The 22,490-nt window shown below is 40.1% G+C and overlaps 1 non-coding gene across 1 annotated transcript; it reads right to left on the bottom strand.

Annotated features, from left to right (window-relative positions):
* Positions 1-22,000: 22,000 nt before the first annotated feature.
* Positions 22,001-22,072, bottom strand: TRNAH-GUG (transfer RNA histidin (anticodon GUG)). Its single transcript has one exon. It is a non-coding gene; the product is annotated as a tRNA-His (tRNA).
* Between the last annotated feature and the right edge of the window lie 418 nt (positions 22,073-22,490).

The raw sequence follows: 22,490 nt of genomic DNA, 5'->3' as shown, positions 1-22,490 counted from the left end.
ACTCGTTAGACACATTAGCTGTTGCTACTTCCAGGACTCTAATCCATTAAAATAACAGGGCTAAGCATATTCCGTAACAAAAATTTTACAGCTCTTTTCAGTTTCTTTTCTCAGATCAAATTTAAGTTCTACTGTCATTATTTCTGCTGATGTTTTCTGCAACCGGAGTTTTAAAAATAAATATTCACTAACGTAATTTCTCCCAATAACATAATTCCCTATAAACTAATTTTACACACCAAATTATCTATAAAAAGCGACAGGTTTGGCGTAATGGTATCGAAAGGTTAACCCCTTTGCACGATACGAATGAGATTTAGTACTTTTAAACCTAGGTCTTCCGCCATTACTGACGTTAGTGTGTGATATAGCAAGCCAAAATATGCATCTCTTACTGTTTTCTGACAGCTCCAAACGTCCGCACGTAACCTTAAAAAAATATGAATCATTAAATTGCCAACGAAACGTGGTAATAAAATAAATGTTTAAACAAAATATTCAATATTAGGGCCTGAATCAAGTGGATATGTGTACAAAAATGTTACGAAGGTTCCATAACTTAGGCTAAACAAACAGAACAAGATAACGAGCTATATAAATAAACGGGCCGTGTGTTTAGGAAGAAATCCCGAGCACAAAAGAATGTCCAGTCCGTACCTCAAAGAAAACATCACACTTCACCATTACAAAGATTCTCTGGTTAACGCTGTTTAAGGAAATAATCGATGTTTACAGTGAGAATCATAGTTCGTCTGATTAATATTAAAGAATTCAGCCCGTACCGCGAAGAAAACACTTCACTTCACCATTACAAAGCTCAACTGGTTAACGCTGTTTAAGGAAATAATCGCTGTTTACAGTGAGAATCATACGAAAAAACATAAACAAAAGACGCAGAGTTATTTATTGTTAAACACCTGGTATACATAGTTACCACCCGGCTCTGAGGACCACCTCCCTATTAGCGACGTGGACATTGAATTACAAATTATGGAAGGGAATGCAGCTGCAACGATCTCTGTTGGATACTACATGAAACGATCCAATCTCTCGAATCGTACAAAACGGCGAAAAGCTGCAACGGAGGCGAGGCGAGACGAGGCAGGCACTGAACTGCATTCAACATTTCAATAAATCAAGCGAGAACACCATCATAAATAATTCAGTTCAACCTGTTTTTGTCGCCATTAAATCACTCAGCACGTTCAAACTGCCGCAGTCCCTCTTTCCTCTGTATTTCGCAAAATTATTCACCATCAGAAATATCTGGATTCATATTTATTGCAATTACAATCTCCGGTAGCGCACCGCAGCTCAGATCAATTGATTCCGTAATAACAGGCCTGTAACTTGTCAACGAAGCAAAGTTGCAAATCAACTGCGTACAGGGCAATGTGGAAATCTTGTTCCATACAATTCCATAACACGGTAATATATCTCCCAGCCCGTAATTCCGTCTGTCATGATGTTGTTATGACGATAATCTAGATATGTTGATAAGTGCAGGCCTACATAAAACATTTGCAAGTTTATGAAATGAATTAATGGAATTCATCAAATAACTATATAAATTATCCACTAACTACGGACAAAGAAAGCATTTATACTTGATAATGAAGAGATTCATTTTTATAAAGATCACAGTTTAGAGAAAGACAGGACTACGTAACATATTCATAGCGAGAGCTTCGTTATCCAGAACATACTACTCTGTATGAGATGCATAATGCAGCGACCTCTGAATTATAAATGGGAAGTCTTTTTGTACATTTTATCTGTACTTAAACACTGTTTCCAACCAGCGTCCTTCATCAAAATTGCTAAATTAAACGTTCTGTAAGACACTCAACCTTGCTGATTCTAGACGTAAAAATTTATAATATCAGAACTGTTACTGTATTTTGATTACGTTTAATAAAACCGTGTCCAATTCTCGTATACCTACGAAATAAAAGCCCTATTACGTACCTCCATCAATAAAATAAAACATTCTTCACGAAATGAGATGATAAAGTTGCGTCATATTGTGATAAATATATATTTGTTTAAATCTTGTCAGTCTAATCACAATAAAATTCCTATTAAATATTAATCATTAGTGATTATCTAATGTAAATCGAACATTTCGATAGAGAACATCATTTAATATATTTTAAATATTTAAATGTTAATTATAGTAATATTTTAATATTTAATAGGAATTTTATTGTGATTAGACTGACAAGATTTAAACAAATATTCTTCACGAAACATAAATACCAAATAATTATTAAACCTCTTCTCCAATATACAAAACTCGAGGTCCTACACAACTGATTTAAAATTAACTACCATCCTCGCTTCTCCTGTGCGGGCGACCTATCAGAAAATATGCGGGTACCGTTACAATAAACTGCAATGAGAACAGGGCAGGACTTTCACAATCATTATCGCCTGTATGCTATGAATCTCGCAGAGCGTCCATTTTAATTACCGTGGCGCCGCCTGGCGATCGAAACACCAATTAATCACAATAACAAGCGAGAATCGGCATGCGGCAAATCGCTACCAATTTCTTTTATTTATGCCTTTGGTCGAATTGACTATCAACAGATTCCACGTATGACAGTTGCCTGCAACGTAATCGAAAAATGTATGGCAGTGGCGTATTGTACTATTTAAATTTATTTATTTATTGTTCTGTCTGAGGACAGGTCCATATGAACTGGATCCTTCCATCCTTTTCTCGGACTGGGACCTGTTCATATACGTTCTTGGCAGATGATCCAGAAGTGGTTTGCCATTGCCTTCTTCTGTGTGTGAATGGAGTAATTGTTGGGATGCCACGGAGGAAAACTCCATGTTGCCTAGACCACGGCCTTGCCCAACACAAGTTATAAATTCGGGCACCGCCGGGAATCGAACCCGAGACCCCAGGATTACAAGGCCAGCGTTCTAACCTAACCTAACCTACCCTACCCTATTATTTATTTAGTGTTCTGTCTGAGGACAGGTCCATATGAACAGGATCCTTCCATCCTTTTCTCGGACTGGGACCTGTTCATATACGTTCTTGGCAGATGATCCAGAAGTGGTTTGCCGTTGCCTTCTTCTGTGTGTAAATGGAGTAATTGTTGGGATGCCACGGAGAAACCGGGGAAGCCCCCGGAGGAAAACTCCGTGTTGCCTAGACCACGGCCTTGCCCAACACAAGTTATAAATTCGGGCACCGCCGGGAATCGAACCCGAGACCCCAGGATTACAAGGCCAGCGTTCTAACCTAACCTAACCTAACCTACCCTATTATTTATTTAGTGTTCTGTCTGAGGACAGGTCCATATGAACAGGATCCTTCCATCCTTTTCTCGGACTGGGACCTGTTCATATACGTTCTTGGCAGATGATCCAGAAGTGGTTTGCCATTGCCTTCTTCTGTGTGTGAATGGAGTAATTGTTGGGATGCCACGGAGGAAAACTCCGTGTTGCCTAGACCACGGCCTTGCCCAACACAAGTTATAAATTCGGGCACGGACCTTCCAAATAGAAATCACATGTTACATACCAACCACTCAACCGTATAGAATGTCGAATTTTTACAAATGAGAGAAGAGAGATCAAATCCTTATTTTACAACGATACTGTCTACATCTTATCTAGAATTAAACAAAATTACTTCATTGGAAACATGATAAAAATAAGGTTAAAATAACGTAAGAGAAATCCTCATTTAGGAGGTTTTACATGAACTCCCTCACTCTTGATCTAATCGTCGCAAAGGGATGATCTAACTGGAGCCATAGGAGCCGTAAGAGAAGAGATTCAGAATCCCGAGTGGAGGTTTTTATTGGCTGTGAAAATCGCGGCGTGTTGGCTCCAGAATACTAATGGCCACATTATGTATCCCCTCCTAGCTGAGTTACTTGTAACTTAACATCATCCAGTAGAGGAAACAAGAACACGTTACAAGTAATCTCTGGCAGTGACAGCAAGATGTAAGTGGTTCGCGAGACGCTAACCCGTTCAGATTACAGCAATGCTGTGCCAACAGAACTGCACAAGAGTGTCGGATTATTGGTCTACGAAGCAAAACTGTGTTTACAGTGCCATGTGGCGAGTAGAATAGTCGTCATTCCTGGTCCACCGGATTTTACCATCTGTCTGCTTTAAAAGAGTTACTGGGACAAAATTTGGGGAATACTTGCTACAACTCAGTTCAGAACCCTGTGTCTTTCTACTAAAACGATAATTTTTTTAGAAAATAATAAACTTGTCGTGTATCGGTGAGAAACATTTTTTAAGGTGATAATATTAAAGAGGACGAGATGGCTGGTACAAGTAACACGCATGGGGAGATGGGAGGAAACCGGAAGGAAAGAAATCACTTGGTAGACCTAGATGTAGATGGGAGGATACTATTAAGATAAATAACATATAAGTAAGATATGAGGGCGTGGACTTTACTCAGAAAAATCTCCAGAGGTGAGAAAATTGGAAAACAAAAATGAAATTTTGGTCTATAAAAGGCGGGAAATTTCTTGAACCTGAGCGACAGACTGTGCGTGAATATGTCTGTCTGTTTCCACGTATATACGTGTGCATGAAAGAATTAAGCTTTAATACTCAAAAATGTTATTAGAATAAATTTTTATGTGAATACCGTATTTTTACAAGCAGGCAATAAAGATACAGGAGCCATGGAACACACAAACAAGAAATTTGAAATAATTAAGAAAATACGGACTTTGAGTTATGATAAAATGAGGAAGTTGAAAATCTCTTATGCGTGGTTCATATTTTAACGTAACCTAACCTGAACTGAATTGGACTTAACAACTTCGACTTATTTTTATCTTCCTTTCAATTACAAATAAAATATAAAAGCATTAAGGGAGTATAAGACCCCCTTTTTAAAGCGCCCTCATTACTGCTATGGGATGTCTGTCCCCCTACTGGCCCGCGCGTCTGCCCCCCCCCTCCCCCCAACCCTCCCAGAACTTCGTTTTAATTTTGTACACGAAGGATCATTTATAGCGAGTAGCTTTCAGAAGATTTTTTTATCTCTTTCTTTGATTACCATTCCCTCCTCTTCATACCATCCTTCTTCATTCTCTCTCTCTCTCCTCCTTCGTGCCAGTAGCACTGATTGCTGGGCAAAAGAGAAAATTATAATGGATTTATATAAGAAATCGTTAGGTTCGCTGAGACAATGAGAAGACAACGGAGAGAATTTTACTTGTATTTCATCAAATGACAAGTTTCTTGGAGATAGGGGCGTTGTACTCAGGGTGGGGGGGAGCCAAAAATAACCCCCGAAGCGCCAGTCAACTGTTTATGAATACAAACCAATGTTAATAAAAAGAGAAAAGAAGTTTAATCCGAAATCAATGTAAAATGCATCATTTTACGTGGCTTTATTTTTATTTTTCAGTCAGTTACGTACTCTGCCATATTCGTCTCAGATGAAGAGAGAATTTCGTCAGTTCAGAAACATATTCTTTGGTTTCAAACGTGGACAATATTTCGCAGGGGGGAAAAAGTCACTGAAGGGGATCTGGAAAATAAAGATTACTCGAAGGTGATGGTATATTCATTTTTCGACGGAAAAATCACTTTAAGAAAAGCTTTTATAGGCCATCAAGGCAATGTCCTGAAATTCGTGGTCAGACCGAATATAATTTTATATATAAATATAATATGTATACAATGTAATATCGCTCGTCCAAGAAGCTCTAACAAATGTCTAAAGAGATCAAGGAACCTCCCATATGGGAGGAGGTCAGCCAAAAATAAAACCAATAATTATAGGAGCAACCGGAACTGTCCCCAAGTCACTTAGAAAATATTTGGCCAACATTCCGGGCGAACACATCAGGGAACTTTAGAAGACCGCCATTTTAGGATCTTCTTACATCATTCGAAAGACGCTGTCGTAAAATATACAGTCATCTCTGACAATAAAATTATATAATACATGGAACACGTATTAAAAACAAAATGTATTTCAGAAATAGCTGCTGCCCTATGTGCCTTAGGGGCAAAGTTTTCTCGGGTTTTATTATTTATTTAGTGTTCTGTCTGACGACAGGTCCATATGAACAGGATCCTTCCATCCTTTTCTCGGACTGGGACCTGTTCATATACGTTCTTGGCAGATGATCCAGAAGTGGTTTGCCATTGCCTTCTTCTGTGTGTGAATGGAGTAATTGTTGGGATGCCACGGAGGAAAACTCCGTGATGCCTAGACCACGGCCTTGCCCAACACAAGTTATAAATTCGGGCACCGCCGGGAATCGAACCCGAGACCCCAGGATTACAAGGCCAGCGTTCTAACCGCTAGACCACCGTGTCTCGGGTACATGGAAGTAAATACCCCATAAAGTGGTGAACAGATGGAATAATAATAATAATAATAATAATGATGTAACATATTTCTGATCTGTTACAATCGTTCCAAAATGTCTGAACTTTGCTACAACTTGAAAAAGATCCATTCCTTGCTCTCTGTTTATGCCCTGCGACCCGATGACACGACACGAGAGTCAAAATAATTATCCATCTTGGATTGAAACACGGAGAGCGTCACACCCACGTCTGCTGATTAATGACGTTACGTTTTAGTGAAACAATCACATCTTTGGCACAATTGTATTCTTTTTCGCAGAAGTAGGGACTAGATATGAAGTGGCATGAGAGGAGAAAGGGAGGGGGCGGCGTAGGAAGCTGAGAGGGGGTAACTAATTAAGCTTCAGTCTACTGCTTGTTCGTTTTGATTCCTGCTTCTCGGTGCCCCGATCTCGGCGAAGAGAAATCCAAACTGCATCAACCGAGAATCCCATGTTGAGCGTCTCTCGTTGCCTTGACACAGCAGCTTTTATAGGGAGAGAGAGAGGGAGAGCAGAGCAGGGGAGTCAGAAATAAAATTAATCTGCATAGACTCAAAATGTTCCGAACTCGGTTCTCGAGTTCAGATAATCGCTCACCGGATGATATTACAAATGAGGATAATGATAATGACATAGATAATGATAAGGATAAGAGGTGTGGTATGTATGTTCGTACATAGCTCGAAAACGGGCAAACTAATTTGCACCAAATTTGGCATGCTTATGCGTTTCATAAGCGGAGTATAACAAACGGTGCCAAAATCAAAATTGTCGATTGTATTGGCCATTCAGAGACAGACACGCGCGTGAGAGAAGATACACAGTTATACGAAGTTTCCAGGCCGAGACCTGAAAATGGCACCTCCGAAACACAAAAGAGGAATTCGGCCTTCGTTGCTCAGCGAACTGTAGGAACCAAATCGCCACTTGCCTTGGGACTATTTTCGATGGGGAGCTTCACAAATATTACTCATCACCGAACATTTTGATGGGAGGAGCGTGTAGCACGTGTCCGTACAAAGTTTAATCGGAAAACCTACGAAAGCACACAGCACAGAGGGAAGTATTACAATATTAAAAAGAATTGCAAAGGGATTGGCCTGATCAGGCTTAGGTTTCAGATCATCACGCGACAAATATGTCCTTCTGGGACGTTGCGCCGTGTAGTCTGATAATGATCTTCGTTTCAGTGGTGTTTCCTGCTTCCATCATCAGGGCGACCGGACCTCTGAAACGTCGGTTAAAATTTGCCAGACCAGACGGCACACAACAAGACTTTATCCGGCTCAGGGAATAATTTCTTCTTCAAAATGTCGGCTTCAGAAATAGACCTCTGCTCCTTGTAGGAACTTTCCACGAGTTCGGTTGTACTGCATTGTGTTTTCGTTATAAGTCACAGTTTTCGAGTTGGTTAGGTTTACAGACGAGGGGACACGATTTGGAGGGGGGGGGCGGGAGTGGGTTACAAGAGAATCAGAGATGGAGTAGGCAAGTGAGAATGATGTACCAATGTAATAACGGAAACTAGTTCCAGCTGACAGACAGACAGACGTCTCCTCGCACTAAAACTTGCGCTAATTAATCTTGACGTCAGAGCAGTCTGCGAAGCGCTGTGCCTCTCCAAGTCCCTTCTTGTTATAAACCAAAGTTATTGTTATTATAATTGTTGCTGAAGACAATTACTCCTGGTAGCAAGGTCTAACCGGCTACAGGCAAGCTTATTAATTCTGAGAACACTCAGTGAAGTTATGCAACATAAGATCCAGTAGCCTTCTTATCTCTAAACCACTGACAACCTGCATTCCCGTATACCGTCGGTCTACGCGGACCATTTAAAGCCAAAGATAAATTTGATCTGTGCTATACAAAACACACAACTCATGAAATAATTCTACTATCACGTAAAACATCAGACAATCATTGACGTCAATCCTTTGAAGCTGCGGATGGCCGAAACGATTTCAGATAAAAAGTTACAAGTGTGGGTTTGTTCGCTTACAGCTCGGGGAACCACACACCGATTTGCACCAAATTTGGTATACTTATTCCTTGAGACAAGAAATACATTACAGGATGTCCATAACTCCGTAGTGTCCTGAGTTCGAGTCCCGCTGACAGCTTTTCTTCTCGCACGGAAACTAAAAATGATGGAAGGATGACAGCCTGAACCAAAGTAGTTTGTTACGAAGAGGGGATGAGAGAAACAAACACAAGACAAACTGACAACAAAACACAACCGGCTAATATTACTTAACGAAAGTATCCCTGTTTACATTAAGGATAATAAAAAAACATACAAAGTGAAGAATTAACTGTTGAAGCAGAAAGGACGTGGGATTTTCTTCTTAGAAATCGTTATGATGGTTTGGAGTCCATTTTCGTAATCGAAAAGGTTCGTTGTTAAAATTCTGCAGATTTTGTCATGGCCGTCTTTATATCTCTTACTACTCCAACTTTACTCACAATTTATTTCACAGAAACGACGCTGGAGCTACATTAACCCGCGTAATAAACGCCAGCAGGTCAGAAGACTCAGAGTTCGGGAGGGCAAATGCGAAACATGACAAATGGAGCCCTTCCTTGATTTTACTTCGTTACAGTGAACAAGAGACACTTAAATTCTGTTTTCTCATCTTCACTGTAATTGTTCCAACATTTCTCACAACTTGGATCTGAGACAGGAAGTAAAAGGAGGGCAGACAGAATTGCGTAATTTGCAACCTTCACCAAAAATTATTAGGGTCGTTAAATGAACGAAGGATGAGATGGCGAAGCATGTAGTACGCATGAGATAATCTGAAGGAAAAACTACAACTCCGATACTTGGGGTCTAGATAAAAAGATAATATTAAAACGTACGTTAAGTAAACAGTGTGTGATGGTACAGACAGGACTCTTGTGATTCAGGATACGATTTGGTGTCAATTTTTTTTTATCACGGTAAATTAACTACGGGTTTTATAGAAGAATGTAAATTTATTTACTGACAGCTTAAGTATGATGTGTAAAGAAGTTACTTGGAAATTATAAACCACGCAGTAATCTGGGTTTAAGGTTCCACGGCTATTCACTGATAATATTAAAGTTCCTTATGGACACTGGCATCGTATGAAAGCGGCCTGTTTTACCGACGTTTAATGGAAAGTTTTCGTCACCAACCACGAAATTTTGGTGTCAACCTACAATTCTGCACGGCGTCTTAACCCAGGGGAAAAAAAATTATCCTCACTCCCTCGACAACCTCAATTCTGGTGATTTGATCGCACGTACTTAAGTTTTCACCGAGTAAATCGACATTAACAGAATACACGAGAAGATGTGTCCCATTGAATTATAAGTAAAGAAGACAAGGTGTCCCGTTTGTTTTGGAGGGTGGTTGTACCTCGCTGTTGTCCCATCCCGTCTCAAGCCGGGAGATAATTAAGGAAAGCCTCCGACATGAGACGCGTTCTCTGGAAGAAGGTCGCGGGCGTCAGGGCGGCAAGGAACCGAGGTGAGTCGTCCTCCCTCCCTCCCTCCTTGGATAATAAGTATCGACTAGAGAGGAGACCTCGAGATTTCTGGTGCAAAAGAAATTGTGTCGATTGAGTTCGCTCGACTCTGCCTGAACTGCGAAACTCGAGACTTGACGTTAAAGTGGGTTTAGCAAGACGTGTGTTTTAAGCTTATACCAACCAAAGTCTTCATACGTTGCACTATGAAAGCGTCTACAAGGATTAAGGCGAATTTAAAGACCTGAAATTTGGATTTTTTACTTACGTGTCTCAAGCGAGGCCATTTCCAGTTCGGATGTATGAAATATTAAATATATGAAACACTTTTCAAGAAATAAAATAGAACAAAAAAAAACAAAGCAAATAAACGAACAAGTGAAACACGTTTCTGATAAAAAAAAGTCATAAATCAGATGACTGCACTCCGTTACACAACAGAACTTTAAAGCTTGCTTTAACAATCAGTAACCCTGCATTTTTTATTTATGGGTTTTGTATGATTCTCTCTGTAAACAGCGATTATTTCCTTAAACAGCGTTAACAAGTCGATCTTCGTAATGGTGAAGTGTAGTGTTTTCTTCGCGGTTCGGACTGAGTTCTTACGTAATATTTATACGAACTTCGGATTAAAAGATTAACCAGTTGATCTTAGTAATGGTGAGGTGTTGAGTTTTCTTTGCGGTACGGACTCAATTTGTAAATATTTTTTGGATCAGATTCGGATTCAATGGGTTAAATAACATGACAGAAAATTCATGATGTTTTGTCACGTTCCAACTCCGTCGATACTCACAATTACTTATTAAAGTTTACATGGGCCTTTGTAGCGTTTGTTTGTGATGCCAACATCCTGCTTTGGTTCTCGTATAAAATTCATGTCAATCGAATTCTGAGGCTCAATATTACACTGGGGTTACAGTCCAAATGAATTATTAAAATCAAACAATGCAGTACATAAAATCGAAATTAATATTTAAAGCATTTCAACCTTCATTACCCACATATAAATTGTGTATGAATATTATCGTTGACATTCGAATGCTATAAACCTACGCGGAAAATGCAAAAAAATAGAGTCACTTTATGCAACAGAATTTTCAGACATTTTAATGGTTATGACATGCCATAAAGATAGGTGAGTTACAACTGAATCAAACAATTTCCCCTTACTTGTTGGAAATATTAATCCAAAATAAACAACGAACATTAAACAAAAACATTCGCTCAGTTTTCGTTCTCCGTCTTTCAGGAGGGAGGAGTTCTTTTTAATTAAATACATTCTGTTCACAAAAAATATTTTATCGCCCACAAAATGCTGTTTAACAGACAAGGCGGTTTTGCATTACACTCATAAATTCCAGCAAAATTCGAGTCTGTTAGATGTTAATTTTTATTCTGCGTAATGAACACGGTAATGCACATTCTGGATGTACGAAAGGATAGAAATTTTTAGATTTGCTGATCGACTAGGAGCTTTTGAAGTAGAACTATGCTCCATGAAGTTAGTTATAGATAAACTTCCTCTATATGAATCTACTTTTATGCAAAAATTATGTATTAATTAAGTATGTGGAGCACGAAACTCGTCCAAACAGTAATTAAGAATTCAGTCCGTACCGCAAAGAAAACACCACACTTCACCATTACAAAGATCGACTGGTTAACCCTTTGAAGCCGAAGCTCGTATAAATATTACGTAAGAACTCAGTCCGTACCGCGAAGAAAACACTACACTTCACCATTACAAAGATCAACTGGTTAACGCTGTTTAAGGAAATAATCGCTGTTTAACCTGAGAATCATACGAGACACATAAATACAAAATAAAGGGGGATGATTATTGAAGCAGGTGAGACAGACAGAGCTTCTGAGAGTAAAGGTGTAATGTATAAATGGATCTCTGGAAATTTCAATCTGTACACACTTTGAAGACCGTCTATGGACTGGGGGTTCGCCGCTGGGATCAGCTCTTGTCCTAATTGTGTCGCAAAGCATCCAATACAAACCACAGAGCGTCTGCACGGCAAATGCAATAATGCAGCATCGTGATCGACATATCACCCTCCTCCTCCTCCCACACCTCCCCTCGCAGGAACACTGTCGACATCTCTGCACACTCCAGACTGTGCCTCAGACAGTTCCTGATGATGGAGGCAGAGACAGCCTCCGAAACGCTGAAAACCAATTCTATGCAACTAAGACTAATCACCAAAACCGTAAGGCTAACGTTATTGACTTTTTATATGTATTACTCAAACGGAAAACACCAAGCCATTGATTTCATTCAAAAATATTTTTGTGTTTTAAAGTACCGTTTAAGTTCACGGTTACTTTGTTCTCACGCACAATAGGTAATTGCAACAAACACATTTTAAGTTGTGAGATAATACAACTCTCCTGAGATACTGCGTGTTTAATCTGTTAGAAATTTGCCCACGTTTCAGAGGTGCTTGCTGCCTCCATTATGAGGACGATATCGGAGGCAGTAATCACATCTCAAAAGTCAGGAAACTTCGTAAACTTCTACCAGTCTACACGGCGCAACAACCCAGAAAACTGCAATCTTCAGTTTTAAGTCAGAGGCTAATGGCTGATAGATAAGACTATAGAATATTCTTTGCCAGTGCCTAAATTTCTGGAACTCCATTTCTATTCTACTGCAGTAGTAAACACTGAAAAGCGAGTGTTAAGTGCTGTATAGGAAAGAGGCCAAGACCCTCCTGCCTCCCCCCCCCCCTGTCCTCGGGGGACCGCTAGACGTTAATGTACTAACAAGCGTCACATGCCTTGATACTCATTCCCATGGGGCGATGCAAATTCTGTCTCCCACTCAGTGCGACCTCTGGCAAGTTTCCACAGAGTGGAAGTGTTAACTCCCTAAAACTCCTCAAAGTTAACAACATCTGTGCCTTGTCACAAATTAATATTGCTATTATTATAATAAAATGAGCCGGGATAGCTCAGTCAGTATAGTGACTAGCTACGGGCTGGACGACCGGGGTTCGATCCCCGACGGGGGCAGAGGATTTTTCCTCTAGCCTCTGCGTCCAGACCGGCTCTGGGGCCCACCCAGCCTCCTCTACAATGGGTACCGGGGTCCTTTCCCGGGGGTAAAGCCGGCCGGGGCGTGATGCTGACCACTCACCCCCATCTAGTGCCGAGGTCAAGGAAGAGAGGAGCTATACCTCCACTCCCCCCAAGCGCCTACATGGCGTGTAGCGGGACAAACTTTACTTTACTTATTATTATAATAAAAATACCCTAAATAAGGAATGATAAACAAGGACTGGAATTGAAACAAAATTCGAAGAGAAATGAAAGCAGTTGGTTTGTCAGCGAAGCCTACCAACCCTACGTATCCTGATAAAGAAGGTTCGAGTAAGACAAGTTTACACCAGGAAATATCTTTGACAAGGTGACGAACATCCTCTGTAAAGCTTCTCTATTAATTTAAAAAAATGAGTTTTTTTTCTCCTGTGACTTAAGTAGGTTTCTTCATTGATTAGCTTCAATTTACAAAGAAGGGATAAATTATTCCTACAACGACGTTACTGACCGGATTAATTAATTTTTGAATAGCAAATGAAAGGATAACGATCCATTTAAATGACACCTGGAATACGTTAGGAACTATATTCTTGTATTCCTTTGCATCGATTACACTTTTTTTCAATGAATTTAATGAGAACCAGTCCCTGAATAAATTTGTCGATAAAAATTACTTCACTAATTTCACTGTGGGGAGTCAGTTACCAATCGTATGTGACAGAAGCTACATTATGTCACTAAATCGATTCCAGCAACTTTAAATAGGACATATTTGAGGCCAGATATAAAAGCTTTAAATGAAATTCAGGCTGTCGCGGTGTAATATAAGTTTATAAAGAACGGAATTTTTCAGATTTCATACATAATGTTATTTGTTACTGATGTATTCACACAAACTGACGTTTTCAATCGAAAAAATTTATTTCTATGACGAACACTTCAAAATATATGACACGTTTTTACAGTAAGTTCCATATCAAGTCTAGCCACGTTTTAGAAAGTTTTATAATTTTAAAACTCAGCATAAGATATTAACCACAGATTAGTTACCGGCTTGTAAAATTTGTAGAGTTTATATTTTAACCCCAAATTTTATGTCAACTCCTGTATTAACGAATGTCATGTCTAATATCGTGCTGTAAATATATTTTTCCACTGATCATTTTGCCGCTATTAAAAACACTGCAGTTTTTTGTAAGTGTTTATGATTAACAAAACAGTCATTAGAGTTCAAAGGGTTTAATTTCAATGCGAATTATTAGGCAATTTACCTATCTGCTTACGCACTCAATAGATTGTGGTCTGTGTATTAATATAACCCTACTAGTTTCATACTCAGACACGGTTTAAAAAAAACAAGACAGTTTTAGAACGAATAAAACATGATTGCGCATTAACAGTATAGTGTGTCGATAGTAAATTAATTAAATAAAATATCAACTAATAAAGCAATTATATATATGCTAAACAAAACAGAATAAAAAAATATTTTGCCTTAAAAAAATGTATATATATTTACGCAGATAAAATGTGTCCATGAACAGGTATTTCATCTGGTTGTAATTATATTTGTATTATGGCTTTAGAACGTCATATTTATTTTTACAAAAAATATTCAGGTCTATAATAAACATAATGATTACGATGGTAACAATAATGAAGATAGAAATAAAAACATCCATCGATAAAAAATAAATTGCCCTAACAAGCAAACCAATAAAACGCACATAAATTTCTGTACCAAACATGTGCAACAACCTAATAAAGAAAATAAATAAAATATAAGCCGAGCAGGTTATATACTCCTTGAAGAAATAGAATCAGTACACTCCAGAATCTACAGCAGATATTTCTAACATTTTGTCTTGACACTGGAACAGTAACAAAGAACATTATTACCTTAATCAAACACCTAGAATAAGAGGGAAAACCTAGATTCCGCAAAGACAGGGTGCGACAACATACAGCTGACTTAAGCTCCCTTTTTTATTTGGTTATGAATTTTATGCAGAACTTAAGTGTGTTCGAAGAATTCCAGCAAGTTACCGGCGGTAAGTTGTACGTTTTTATTTTTTATTTATTTATTTTGTTTTATTTATTTATTTATTTTTCACTGGAGTAAGAAACATGACGAAGAAATTACGAGGTGCGATCGGAAAGTTTCCAGACTGCCCCTATAAAAACCCGTACACTTATCTCAGGTATTAAATTCATCAATCATCCTCGAAGTAGCTCCCCTGGGAGTGAACACAACGATCCCAGCGCCGCTGCCAAGCCTGGAAGCATCCCTGGAAATCTTTCTTTGTCAGATGAATTTAATACCTGAGATAAGTGTACGGGTTTTTATACGCGCAGTCTTGAAACTTTCCGATCGCACCTCGTACACCTTCTTTCTTTCAGTTATTGTGTATATCCTATTTGATTAAAGCGTATGATATAATTTTGAGCAGAGGGTTCTCAGTACCAGAAAAACTGCCGTAGAGAACACAATAAACACAAACCAAATTTTAACCCAGAACTGTAAAGATATAAGGGTCCGGTAGGAAAAGGGACTCATTTACAGCACAAGAGGTCAGCGTTAACGCCTTCAGTGACCTCTGGCCAGTTTTCATGAAGCTTACAGTAATAAAATCAATCAACAAGTGTCGCGATCCAAAACAAAACACCATCACACACTTTAGCAAAAATCCCGGGCATTTGACACCGCTCGCTCGAGATCTAATATTCTCTTAAGTCGACACATTAGCGGGGGGGGGGGGGGGGTGAGGGGCGTGGACTCATTTATCACAGAGCAGCTACCGCTGTGCTAACGAGCTACAGTCTTCGTCCTCCGCCACTTTAAGCTCAACTAAACTGAACCGAAGTACTTTGCCGCACGCCAAGAACACATTCATAATTCATAACTCAGCGCAGAATGGAGCCTCGCTGGAGCTCTCATGATGATGACGACGACGATGAGAGGGAGAGAGGTGACGAATGACGGTTGAAGGAGAGTCAGAGACAGAGAGTCAGAGAGACGGAAAACAAGACCAAAGGTAAAGGTTCGTGGAAGTTTACGAAACACAAAATTCCGATATGATGGTTATCACCGGACAACAATGGATTACGACGAGCGTCTGTGGAAGGGAAATGGATTCGTCTTTGTCTTGGATGTCACAGACAATCAAATACGCGCAAAAAATGTGTACTTTGTTTACCTTGTGGATCCGCCCATGCATGTCCGTGTATCTGTCGCGTTTTTCCTCGAAAGTAGATAAGCCACGTCATCAGGTGATTGTTGAAAAACACAGTTGCAACAATGGGAATCGAGGTAATTAATTTCTGATTCCCCGTTGTCGTCAAAAAATGACGTCATCAAACAATGTTATGTTATATTTGTTTACTCGGCATTGTTGTACCAACACAACAATACCGAGTAAACAAATGACTTGAGTAAGACACTAACAAGTGTTTTAACCCCCCATTCGGGGGTGGTTGATTTAGTTTCTTACTCAAGATTTTAAAACGCAACCAACCCGCCCGAAGGGGGTTGGTTGCGTTTTAAAAACTTCACCAACCCCCTCCCCGAAGGGGAGTTAGTCAAGTGTTTTAACCCCCCATTCAGGGAGGGTTGGTTTAATTTCTTACTCAAGATTTTAAAACGCAACCAACCCCCTTTCGGGCGGGTTGGTTGCGTTTTAAAAACTTCACCAACCCCCCCGAAGGGGAGTTAGTCAAGTGTTTTAACCCCCCATTCAGGGAGGGGGTTGGTTTAATTTCTTACTCAAGATTTTAAAACGCAACCAACCCGCCCGAAGGGGGGTTGGTTGCGTTTTAAAAACTTCACCAACCCCCTCCCCGAAGGGGAGTTAGTCAAGTGTTTTAACCCCCCATTCAGGGAGGGTTGGTTTAATTTCTTACTCAAGATTTTAAAACGCAACCAACCCCCTTTCGGGCGGGTTGGTTGCGTTTTAAAAACTTGACCCACCCCCAAAGGGGGGGTTGGTCAAGTGTTTTAACCCCCCATTCAGGGAGGGTTGGTTTAATTTCTTACTCAAGATTTTCAAACGCAACCAACCCCCAGAGGAGCTCCGAAAGGAGCGCTCTGCTCTAGTGTAACAAAAATACGAAGACCATAGAAACCAGAGGATCAAATTTCACTATGAAAAATTTACGTTAAGTTCATCGTGAACCTACTTTGACAGTTCCAAGAAAGGAGTTACTGAGAAGAAGAAGGAAAAATCTCTGAAGGTAAACAAGAAATATGAACGATAATAATTCATTCTCAGAAAGAACACACAAATAATTGAGAAAGGTCATAGAGAAATGAAGAGATAATCGAAAGGGAGAGAATAAAAGCAAACAAAAAGTTAGAAAAAGAATTACACCAAAGAAAAATAAAAGACAGAAAAGGATATAACTTGGATAAAGATACTTGAGCTTCGTAACTTTTTAATTACGATGCTAAATAAGACATTAAAATACAGACTAAAGTGTTAATGGTAAAGTTAATTAAGCGTGTATTTATAACTCTGGCCTGTGTAGGCCACTGGAACTAGCGCTTCGTTAGACAACTTTGCTTGGCGTAGGCAAACGTCCCATTTTTCTAGTCCACCCTTCAAGTTGGAAGATAAGGAAATCGAATAGTTTTCTTACAGTTCATTACGGGCCCTTTAAACCCTACAACAAAGCCCACAGGCATAAAGCAGTGTCAACTTTGAAGCACCATTAAGTTTCACATTTTAATTACCTGTAATGTGCGTAAGGACTTTTTTTCGTTTAAGCGAACTTTATTGTTCTGCGGGTAGGCTAACTCTTGAGGGCACTTTCTGACCTTGTCGCCTGCCGCGGTCCACACTCACAAAGACAAAAATAAAAGAAACAAAAGAATAATATCCTAAGTTTTTATTCTAGCAGACCGTTTCTGAAGTTGAAATGTCACACTCTCAAAAAAAAATTACAAAAAATTTAAATTTTAAACATTTCATACGTGGTGTAAAATCATATGAAAACATTTTTTTTTTTCAAATTTCGTTCTTTGAGGAGATTTAAAAATATGAAGAAAAAAAAACACTTTGGCATTTCGCCTATCGCCACGTCTCGGGCGCTGAAACGCAGAATTGCGTCTTTAAAGGTCAACAGGTTACAAGCATTTCGGTGCCAAGTTTTGCCGAGAGGGGGGTTAAGATGCAACGAGATGCATCTGTTTCCCGATACTGCCGGCCCTTCTTTAAAAACACAAAGAAACCGAAATGAGGGCCGTCAACGACTAGAAATGCAGTAATCACCAGGAATAAATAAATTGGCTATGATTGTAGGATGATTCACGAGGGGCTTCGGTCGCTCGAAGCCCCACAGACAACTTAATTCTTTGCTGTTCTAAAATTCTTCTGTCTCCCCTGTCGTCGTGGCCGATCTAATTGCTAAGAAACAAAGTGACAGTTCAAGTATTTCATCGGTTTAATGCATAAAACCCAAAAAGTCATTCTCGTGAATATTTATTTCGAGTTGCGAATATATTCCGGTCTTGAAAAATTCTTAAATTATCTTTTTAATTATTATTATTTAGTGTTCTGTCTGACGACAGGTCCATATGAACAGGATCCTTCCATCCTTTTCTCGGACTGGGACCTGTTCATATACGTTCTTGGCAGATGATCCAGAAGTGGTTTGCCATTGCCTTCTTCTGTGTGTGAATGGAGTAATTGTTGGGATGCCACGGAGGAAAACTCCGTGTTGCCTAGACCACGGCCTTGCCCAACACAAGTTATAAATTCGGGCACCGCCGGGAATCGAACCCGAGACCCCCAGGATTACAAGGCCAGCGTTCTAACCGCTAGATCACCGTGGCTTAAGAACTTTAAATTATCATTTGCTAATAAAGTGCTTATTGCGCGTTGCAGTTAGACTACAGGGGTAGTATAAACCTGCACAGGAGTACCAACTTCATATTTCTCACTCTTTTCCCCACAGATACATCCTGATCTTCTGTCGCCGTGTCGCATTCCACGATTTAAGCATTTTCCACCAAGCGTCTAAATCCAGTCACGTGGTGACACGTTCAAAAGCACGTATATCCATTTCGATAACACATCGACTATTTATCATTGAAAATTACCTTTGAACGAAAATATCTGGTAAGTAATCGTTCAAACTAAATCTTCATTGGTCGAACTGTAAGCTGTGTACCCGGCTAGTTCCGGCAGTGACTGCCTGTCGCCATCAGGCGTACTGACAACCTTCACAGGCCATAACAACGCATCTTTGTTTTGTTACACTTGATTGGCGCAATCCCCCCCCCACCCCACCTCAGTCCTCTGGTCCTGGCTGTTAATTGCCTTAATGAGCAATATCGATCTAATGTCCAGCACTCCCGTCATGCATCACGGTGGCAACGGTACTGCACGATTGCTTGTTTCAAACACTACACTGGTAATACCCACAATCCAACAGCGGCACAAGGCTGACGGACGACCTATCAAAGCGGTAGACAGATATTCATTCGTAAGGTTCACTGGGCACATTTCAATCCTCTGCTGTCTTATGAGAGACAGCCCACGGGTCACACGCATGGTCTGGTGGGCGCATATAAGTTCTCGTTCGAGCGGTGGATTAAATAATCTCATTCGCATGATCCAGACTTCTAAACTCAGTCCTTTGCGGATTACTTTAATTTGTGTGTCTCAAAAAGACCAGTCTATGTATGAAAGTAGTGGAAAGATCCTTCGAAGTCTATATTTAAATACAATACACAGATATTAATTAACAGAGCGTTAAATAAACACAGCACAGAAATTAATCGAGTCTTTTCCGTCAGTAAAATCCACCCACGTTTACATGTTACTATTTATTTCATCGTATGTAATCGTGGGGTCTCGGGTTAAATTCCTGGCGGTGCCCTAATTTATAACTTGTGTTGGGCAAGGCCGTGGTCTAGGCAACATGGAGTTTTCCTCCGGGGGCTTCCCCGGTTTCTCCGTGGCATCCCAACAATTACTCCATTCACACACAGAAGAAGGCAATGGCAAACCACTTCTGGATCATCTGCCAAGAACGTATATGAACAGGTCCCAGTCCGAGAAAAGGATGGAAGGATCCTGTTCATATGGACCTGTCGTCAGACAGAACACTAAATAAATAAAAAAATATGTCAGGTCTGCTGTTTAAACACAATTAACAAGAAATTGCAGACGAATGGACATTACTTTTGTCCCAACCCTGCATCTAAGTTTCCAATCATCCTCCTAGATTGATCAGTACAGTTAATTCGTACCTATTAATGCCTGGGACATACGCCACTCTTTCTCCAAGAAGCATCGTTCGTGACGGCTGAATCATCAAACGGGATGACATCAGAGGGGGTTCTGTTTTGTGATGGGGGAGGGGGGGCGCAGGGACACATATGCAGTGGCTGTACCCTCATCCACGCAATTACTGGCAATCACCGCTTGTACTGTGGACTGTTTTATCCGCTGTTAAAGCAAGGACCACGATAAAAATCAACACAGTCTATACATCGACAGTGCCCCGTTTGGAACATTGAGTTAAGATTCAATGTTGAATAGGTGGTCACAAACATTCAACATATTTTAACATATTGTTCAATTTAAAAAACTGATATAACATATATCCGGTTAAACTTTTAAGGCTGGGTGGTAATTATATTAACCACCAGCTTCAACGTTCAGTTATCTCTGGATTATTTCCAATGATCGTATTTATGTGTTTCGTATGGTTCTCACTGTAAACAGTGATTATTTCCTTAAACAGAGTTAACCAGTTGATCTACGTAATGGTGAATAGCTGTGTTTTCTTCGCGGTACGGACTGGATTCTTATATATTATTTAGACGAGCTTCGGTGCTAAGAATTATAACGAAACTCCCAAGGGTAACGTCAATCGAAATTTTACATGAGCAAACTGGCATGGAGACGTTCCGCAACCATGTCAGGAAGCTAGAAAATAAATTTTACGCTAAAAGTCAAGCAAGTGAGAACTCCCAAATTAGGCAATTAGGTCAATATGACCCCATTTATGATAAATACACGCGACCGCCGGCCCTACTAGGGGGCTGATCTGAATATACTCTACTAATTACAAGTAATTAAACAAACTAAAGTCCTTCTTGGGCGAAACTGTACTTTTAGCCAGCCGTTCATCGGAGGACGCTCCAGCGGAACTCCTGCTATGGACCAGACCACGAAGCCAACAGCTGAAGAAGACCATGGAAACACGGATGACCTGCATTCATCATATTATGTTGTATTATTACACCAGATGTACCTGACTTTATCAATAAAGCCCATGGCACAAGTTAGGGAACCCTAGGGGCCGTACAAATTCCTCTTTTGTCCGCCGGACCGCTGGCTAGTAGTCAGTGCGCACCCGGAAGGTCCTGCGACCGGCCATCTCGACACAGGTTTTCCTTGGTTTTCCTCTGTCTTCAAGCAAATGCTGAGATGGTTCCCAAGTTCCAAGTTGCCACTGCAAGCTTCTCATGCAGCCCTCCCGATTTAAATTAATCAAAATTTACCACCCCTTAACGCCGTCAAAATTTACCCCCCCCCTCAGTAGGAACTTCTAAATTATGTACTAAACCTCCAAATCAATAGCCTCAGCTTTCTCTGATACAAAATTCAAAATTCCGTCTTTTATGCCAATCATCACACTAACGCCTTCACTCTTACTTTATCCTTATCAGAAGGACGAGCGGGCATTGCCTGGGGACCTTCTAAGTATAAGCTGCTCCCCCTCCCTGAAATCGAAGTGTCTCTCATTTCTCCCCCCACCAATTTCCTCTCTCTCTCTCTTTCTCTCTCTCTCCGGATTCAATGGGTACAATCTCCGGTTCATTAACCTGATGGTTCTACTTTTGTCTGAGCTAATTAAAGCAGTCTACCAATTTATTATTTGTCCACTTAAAACTAATACCTGATAATCGTTCGCTATGGCAATGTAAGTGACGGTGGGATGAACTGAATTGTTCACAGAGTCTTTTAAAATAAACAGGCATGTACGGCCGATAAAACTGAATAGATTTTTATTTTTAACAGCCGTAGAGGACTTAACAAAAATTCTTTCAAAATAAATTAACGCATCAAAAAATGAAGCATTCTGTGCCGTGACCAGGATTCGAACCTGGGTTATTGCGGCCACAACGCAATGTCCTAACCACTAGACGATCACGGCTACCGGAACGCGTTGCGAAGACACTGTTCGGAAAGAAACTTCCCTGAGCAAATCACTGTACCACGTGATATAAAACTCCGGGTTTGATTGGTTATTGTAAGGATCTCGAGTAGTCGGCAGAATACAATGAGACCCACTTTCCTTGTTCTTCAAGCGGTCACTCAACTACCTGCTTACTCACGAAGCACGGAAATCGGGAACAACGCTGATTCGTCAGCAGCGTCTGTGCGAATTAGATCAGCTGAGAGAGAAGATGAGACCAGGTTACGAGGATTCAAATTTTGGCCTGCCTAAATTCGACTGACACAGATACATTTTTTGCAATTTTCCTCAGTCCCTAGATTAATTCTAAGCCAGTGGCCAATATTAATTCTCAATCGCTTCCTTCCACATCCCTTCCAATTCATTATTCACTGTT

Source organism: Zootermopsis nevadensis, unplaced genomic scaffold, assembly GCF_977971745.1.
Source record: "Zootermopsis nevadensis isolate Lab colony 2312 unplaced genomic scaffold, Znev_1.0 Znev_ptg000032l, whole genome shotgun sequence".
Lineage (NCBI taxonomy): Eukaryota > Metazoa > Arthropoda > Insecta > Blattodea > Termopsidae > Zootermopsis > Zootermopsis nevadensis.
This window is presented reverse-complemented; position numbering and strand designations above follow the sequence as displayed.